The 7799-nt window shown below is 42.0% G+C and overlaps 1 non-coding gene across 1 annotated transcript; it reads right to left on the bottom strand.

Annotated features, from left to right (window-relative positions):
* Positions 1-1691: 1691 nt before the first annotated feature.
* Positions 1692-1798, bottom strand: LOC145573378 (small nucleolar RNA R71). The gene has a single exon (XR_014097421.1). It is a non-coding gene; the product is annotated as a small nucleolar RNA R71 (small nucleolar RNA).
* Between the last annotated feature and the right edge of the window lie 6001 nt (positions 1799-7799).

Raw genomic sequence — 7799 nt, 5'->3', positions numbered from 1 at the left:
GCAACTCCTTTGCCTCAAACCCCATCTTTTGGATCATTAGCTCCTTCAGATCTTAATCGATTGAAGAACTTGAATGTTACTGAAAACCCTAACTCTATTCCAGAAGTGGAAGATGAACTCGAGCTGGATACTCCACCTGCTCATCTTGTTCATCCCTCTGCTGGGAAAGTTACCAGAGTTGATTTGAAGGCTCTTGAGCATCACCATTAACTTTTTCAGAGCCAAATTCAGCAGAAATCTAATGAAACAGTACGTAGGGTTTCCCCGGAATCTGTTTCATTGCTTGGATCAACGGCTGCTCAATCAAATGTTCCTGTTCAAGTTGTTTCTGGGTCTGAGGATCAGCATGAACAACCTGAATCACCTAAGCAAGCCAAAAACTCTGAGAATTGGTCGAATTTGTTTCGGGGCAAGTTGACTACAAAAGGTGCTGCTCTGACCTTTGTGGCTCCTGTCCTGAAGAATGGTAAACCTGTAGCTCAGATTCAAGCAGCAGAAATTGAAGCAGGTAATTCTAAATGGTGCAATGCAATTATATTTTATGTTGTTGGGTTTTATCCCACAATTGCTGCTGTTCATAGATTCATTGCTCAGAATTGGAGTAACTTTGCTAAGCCTGAGATTTTTTGGCATGATGATGGTTACTTTATAATTAATTTGTTCTCAAGTGGTGATACGAATGCTGTTCTAAGCTTAGGACATCACATGTTTAATAATAAGCCTACTGTTGTTAAGCCATGGAGTGATAAATTCAATTTTCAAGCTGAGATACTTAGAAATGTGCCTTTGTGGGTTAAATTACCAAATTTGCCTCTAAATTGCTGGAGTTCAGACACTTTGAGCAGAATTGGTAGTACAATTGGGGTTCCCTTGTATGCTGATGAGTGTACCACCAGACAACTCAGATTATCTTTTGCCAAAATGCTCATTGAGGTTGATATAACTAGGCCCCTACCTAGTGCTGTGACTGTAGAGAGTCCTATGGGAGAAGTGCTTGATTTAAATGTTCAATTTTGGCGCCGTTGCCGGGGAAGCGGCTTGTTTAGTGTCTATTTTTGCTTTTGTTAGAGTAATTTTAATTGCTTTTCTTTTTGTTTTGTTTATTTTATCATACTTGTCATTGCTAATTGTTTGCTTAGCTTTGGTGAATGCTTAGAAGATCTCAAGGACCACCCACACATCAAATTGACCAAGAGATCAATCGAACTCTAAGGCAAGTCCGTAGGCTTTTTCAAGAAGAAGGAAGAGGTCTTGGTGCTATAGTTGATAGTGGGAGTAATTCTTACTTTTCAAGTTGGCAAAGTGAGTCAATGGCGGGACAAGAAGATGATGTGTTGTTTCGTGAGTTCGGAAATCCGGAGGATTATGAGCTCACGGGGGGGATTTTGCTACCCGTCACGGAAACCAATTTCACAATTCATCCCCAATATACTAGAATGGTCCAATCGGAACAATTTTCGGGTTCTCCAAGTGAAGACCCCATAGAGCACCTTGATAGATTCCTTGAGCTATGTGCCATGATACAAACCAATCAAGTTTCTCAAGAGTACATCTGAATGCTTCTATTTCGACAATCTCTTTCGGGTAGAGCAAAGAAGTGGTTGAAGCAAGTGAAGCCCAACTCTCTCACAACATGGAGGGAGATAGTCAACGCATTCTTGAAGAGGTTCATTTCCGAGGAAAAGACCGCCGAAATGAGAAGAAAAATTACATCATTTGAACAAGAAACGGATGAGAGTCTTAGTGAAGCTTGGGAAAGGTTCAAAGAGTTGTTACAAGCGTGTCCTCACCATGAATACAATCAAAGTTCGCTCATGAGGTTTTTCTATGATGGATTGGAGCCTATGTCTAGAGCTAACTTGGATGCGGGGGCGGGTGGACAATTGATCAAGATCCCCCAAAATCAAATGGAAGCAACAATCGAGGAGGTAGCAAAGAATTACTCTTGGGGTGGTAGAAGAAGGAATACACCAAAGAAGGGTGGAATTTATGAATTGGAGAAGGTTGATCAATTACAACATCAAATTGATCAACTCACAAAAGGGCTTTCCAAGTTGAACACGAGTGTAAATGCAAGTTCAAGTGGTGGAGCAAGCTCCTCTCAAGTTAACTCTTTCTCTTGTCAAAATTGTGGAGGAACGAACCATGATATGTCCTATTGTGGAGGCTTAAGCCCCGAGCATGTAGCGGCATACAACACAAGGCAAGATGGTTTTAGAGGAGGCGGCGGGGGAGTAGCTTGGAGACAACCACCACCCGGGTTTACATCTCAACCTCAACAATGGAGCCAACAAGCTCAACCTTCTTACAATTCCAACCCCCAATACCAAAATCCACCTCCATCTCAAAACCAAAACCCAAGAGGGAGCTACCCAAGGAACAACCAATACAACAACCAACACCAATACAACAATCAAGCCCAAGTGCCTCAAAGAAATTAAGAACAAGCACCTTAAGCGGAGCCAACACCAACTCAACTCCTTCAAGCCATGCATTCACAAATGCAAACCTTTGGGCAACAAATGCAAGAAATAAGAGCTCACAACAAGATGGTTGATTCACAACTAGCTCAATTGGACGAGAGAACTCCTTTCAATTCGCCATCTACTCTACCCGGACAACCGCAACCTAACCCTTCTCATAACCAAAAAACCCGATACATACAAGGCAATCACATTGAGGTCGGGAACTTCTTATGACGGTCCAAATGAGGGGGATAGTGAGGAAAAGAAGGGAGGAGAAGAGAGTGTGAATGAAGACAAGAGAGGTGAGAAGGAAAAGGTTGATGAGGTAGAAGGAAGTTCGGAGAAGAAGAAGCTTGACAATGAGGAGACAACTTCAATTCCTAGTGAGACTAGTAACCTTGATAGACCGATTCCTTTTCCAAGTAGACTTGCGGGGAGGAAATTGAATGACAATTTTGCAAAGTTCCTTAGTGTGATGAAGAATTTGCACATCAATCTCCCTTTTATTGAAGTTGTGACACAAATGCCATTCTACTCCAAGTTCCTCAAGGACATCCTCACCAACAAAAGGAAGATCAATGATGAGCTTATCACCCTTCCACATCAAGTGAGTGCTCTTGTCCAACATAAGATGCCCAAGAAGGAAAAAGACCCGGGGAGTTTTACTTTGCCGGTGAAAATTGGGAACATGGAAGCTAGGGGTGCATTGGCCGATCTTGGAGAAAATGTTAGTCTAACCCTCTATCCATTGCTCAAAAGCTCAATATTGAGATGATCCCTACAAGGAAGACAATTCAATTAGCCGACTGGTCGGTAAAATTGCCTTGTGGAGAACTTGAGGATGTTCCAATTCAAGTGGGACACATCTATGTGCCTTGTGACTTTGTAGTGATGGACATGAAGGAAGATGTGGACACTCCCTTAATCTTGGGTTGTGAAGCTCTTAAAACTTTGGGGGCGGTCATAAATTGCAAGAACAACACCATCACATGTGAAGTGGCCGATGAGAAGATAGTCTTCGAATTTTCTAAGTTGCTCAAGACCCGCATGGTTGAAAAGTACTATAGGGTTGACGTTGTGAATGAGGAGTTGGACCGCTTAGGGAGAGTCATGATGAAGCCTCAAGATCCAATGGTGGAAGCTCTTACATGCAAAGAGGAGTTCCACTCTCAAGAGGCCAAAGAATTTTTCATGGCAATGGAGGAATCCTCAAAAGAGGAAGTTGAACAACAAGGCGAGATTGAGCTTGAATCAAGAGAGGAGAAATTGGAGGAGAGTTCTAAGCCTCCTCCCAAGGTAGAAATCAAGCCCCTTCCCCCTTCTTTGAAATATGCTTATCTTGATAAAGAGGAAAAATACCCCATTATTGTTAATGTTACCCTTGATGGACTTGATTTGGAAAAATTGCTTGATGTTTTGAGAAAATATAAAGATGTGATAGGGTATAGCATTGATGATATCAAGGGTATTAGCCCTTCTTTATGCATGCATCGTATTCATCTTGAAGATGATCATTCCACCTCCATTGAACCTCAAAGGAGGTTAAACCGCAACCTCCAAGAGGTTGTCAAGAAAGAAATTTTGAAACTACGTGAGGCGGGCATCATCTATGCTATCTCCGATAGCAAGTGGGTTAGCCCGGTTCATGTAGTCCCAAAAAAGGGTGGAATGACCATAATCAAGGATGAAATGGGAGAGGAAATCTCCACCCGGACGGTGACCGGATGGAGAATGTGTATTGATTATAGGAGATTGAACAAAAATACAAAGAAAGATCATTTTCCTCTCCCTTTCATGGACCAAATGCTTGAAAGACTTTCTCACCATGCTTTCTTTTGTTTCTTGGATGGGTACTCCGGATTTTTCCAAATCCCTATCCATCCAAGTGATCAAGAGAAAACTACTTTCACATGTCCATGTGGGACATTTGCATACCGAAGAATACCATTCGGATTATGCAATGCTCCCTCTACTTTTCAAAGATGCATGACCTCCATTTTCTCCGAAATGCTTGAAAAAGAAATTGAAGTTTTCATGGACGATTTTAGTGTTGGTGGCTCGTCTTTTGACACTTGTCTTTTTAACCTTGAAAAAGTTTTGAAAAGGTGTCAAGAGACGAGTTTGGTTTTAAATTGGGAAAAGTGTCATTTTATGGTCGAGGAGGGCATTGTCCTCGGCCATAAGGTTTCAAAAAATGGCATTGAAGTTGATCCGGCCAAAGTTTCGGTGATTGAGAAGTTGCCCCTCCTACTTCTATCACGGGAGTACGAGCTTTTCTTGGGCATGCTGGTTTCTACCGGAGGTTTATCAAAGATTTTTCATCAATCGCCAAACCTTTGACCGAATTACTCAAAAAGGATGTTGTTTTTAGCTTCAATGAGGCTTGCCTTAAGGCATTTCATAAGCTCAAGGAAGCTCTCATTTCTTCCCCCGTTGTGCAAGCTCCGGATTGGAGCTTGCCTTTTAAGCTAATGTGTGATGCTAGTGATTTTGTAGTAGGTGTCGTTCTTGGTCAAAAGAAAGAAGGAAAATCATGTGTCATCTACTATGCAAGTAGGACTCTCAATGAGTCTCAAAAGAATTATACAACAACGGAGAAAGAGATGCTAGAGGTCCTATCTTATATGCTCTAAGGTTATTTTGTACACGGATCACATCGCGGTGCGATATCTCATGACCAAGAAAGAAGAAAAGCCTCGCTTGATCCATTGGGTTCTCTCTCTCCAAGACTTTCACATGAAAATGAGGGATAAAAAGGGAGCGGAGAACTATGTTGCGGATCATTTGTCTAGGCTACCTTTTGAGAATAAGGAGGATGTACCAATTAATGATGAGATAGGATTCGAGACTCTCATGGCTATGGTGTCAACTTCTAGCCCTTGGTATGCGGATATAGCCAAATATCTTGCTTGTGGAGTCGTTCCCCCGGAGTTTTCTTCTCAACAAAAGAAGAGGTTTTTCAAGGAAGTGAGGAGGTACTTTTGGAATGACCCATACTTATTCAAGCAATGTGGAGATGGCCTTTTTCGGAACTGTGTTCTAGATCATGAAATTGAAGGTGTTCTTGAGCATTGCCACTCACTACCATGTGGAGGACATGGTGGTGTTGACAAAACAGTGGCAAAAATCTCTCAATCTTTATTATGGTGGCCGACAATGCATAGAGATGCCCACAAATTCGTTGCGCAATGTGATAGATGTCAAAGAAGCGGCAGCATTACCAAGAGGGACGAAATGCCCCAACAAAGTGTTTTAGAAGTTGAACCCTTTGATGTTTGGGGGGTGGATTTTATGGGGCCTTTCGTTTCTTCATGTGGGAACCTATATATCTTTGTAGCGATTGATTATGTAACAAAATGGATTAAAGCTATACCCTCTCCTACCAATGATCACAAGGTTGTGCTTAAGCTTCTTAAGAAGATCATTTTTCCTAGATTTGGGGTCCCAAGAGTTCTAATTAGTGATGGAGGTTCTCACTTCGCCAAGAAGCAATTGGAGGCTCTTCTTAAGAAATATGGGGTTCATCACAAGGTTGGTCTACCTTACCATCCTCAAACTCAAGGCCAAGTGGAGGTCTCGAATCGTCAAATCAAGAATCTACTTGAGAGGATGGTGAACAAATCAAGGAAAGATTGGTCTCTCAAGCTCGATGACACACTTTGGGCTCTTAGAACGGCGTACAAGACTCCAATCGGCACAACCCCCTATAGGTTGGTCTATGGAAAGGCTTGTCACTTGCCGGTTGAGTTGGAGTATAAAGCTTGGTGGGCTATCAAAGAACTCAATACGGATTTGTCTTTGGCCGGTGAGAAGAGATTGTTGAAGCTCAATGAACTTGAAGAGCTTAGGGATAATGCTTATGAGAGCTCAAGAATGTATAAGGAGAAGACCAAGAAAGGGCATGACCAACATATTCGAAACAAGAGCTTTAAGGTTGGAGATAAGGTTTTTCTCTTCAACTCAAGGCTTCGCTTGTTTCCGGGTAAACTCAAGTCCAAGTGGTCAGGGCCTTTTGTGGTATCGAAGACTAATCCTTATGGTTCTTTTGAGTTAGATGCGGATGGGAACAAGTTCATGGTCAATGGTCATCGTTTGAAGCATTATTTTTGCATAGAAGAAATTGGTCTAATCGAATGTCTAAGGCTTGATCCTTTGGGTCCTAAGCCACCCCCTTGAATGAATTTTTCTCATGGTCAAGCTAGTGACCTCATAAAGAAGCGCTTCTCAGGAGGCAACCCGAGTTCCTAACTCTTTTCTTCTCTATTTTTCTTTCTTGTGGTCGGTTTGGTTGTTTTATCTTTTGTCTTATGGTTTTTGATTTTTTATTTGTAGGTACTTGCCCCCATGGTGCATGTATGGTTGGGAATTGGAGGCCATATGATGGTGATTATTGAGCTAAGTTTAAATTAAGAGAGGAAGAAGAAAAGCAATTCAATGTGCAATGAAGGTGTAAAGCCGGCCCAAGGAGAGCCCTCTCCAGGAACCCGCGGGAGCGGCTTATGAAGGAGAGGGCGCGGCTCAGGAAGATCAAGAAGCTAAAAACTTTCGAAGGACGCCTGGCCGCGCTCGTGGAGAAGGCGCGGCTCAGAAGCCCGCGGGCGCGACCATTAGAGCCGCGGGCGCGGCTGTTCAGGACCCGCGGGCGCGACCCACTGGGTTCTGCAGCACATTTTCGCGAGATAATTACAGCAGCCGATTCCCCTTTCTTTCATTTTTTCGCACCTACATCACTCTCTTACACACACTCTCTCTAGAAAACCCCAAAAACCCCAACCCTAACTCCAAAAATTAATCATCAAATTAATCCTAAATCCCACAAAATTCCTTCTCAAAACATCAAATTCATCAACAATTTTCAATCTCCATCATCAAAAATCCAAAAAAATTGAATTTCCACCATTGTTACTCCTATAAGCACCATTGGAGTTCATGTTCTTGGAGGCTAGTTGGAGGTGATTCTTAGCTTCATTGTTGGTATAATCTTCTCCTTTGTAGTTTTATTGAACTTTTATGCAATTTTGGATGAATTTCATGATTAACTTTTGTGATTTTTGTTGGGAGATTTTTCATGTTTGATTTGGTGAATTTTGTTGTTAGTATTGTTCTAACTCTTGGTTGATTTGTTTTTGTGAGTTGATTGTTGGAAATATTTGTTGTGTTCTTGGTTAATTTGTGTTGCCTTGTCAAGTATATTGCTTGTGGTGGTTGCTTGGTGATACTTGTAGTGGTTGCTTGGTGTTACTTGTGGTGGTTAGTTGATTTGGAGTAAAGTATTTGTGTTATTTCTTGAGAAGAAGAAAAAAAAATGGAGGTTGGAACTAGCTCTAAGAAGAG

The sequence above is a fragment of the Chenopodium album genome, chromosome 12 (genome assembly GCF_948465745.1).
Source record: "Chenopodium album chromosome 12, dcCheAlbu1.1, whole genome shotgun sequence".
NCBI classification, from domain to species: Eukaryota; Viridiplantae; Streptophyta; class Magnoliopsida; order Caryophyllales; family Amaranthaceae; genus Chenopodium; species Chenopodium album.
Note: the sequence above shows the minus strand (reverse complement) of the source record. Positions and strands in the feature narration are given on the sequence as shown.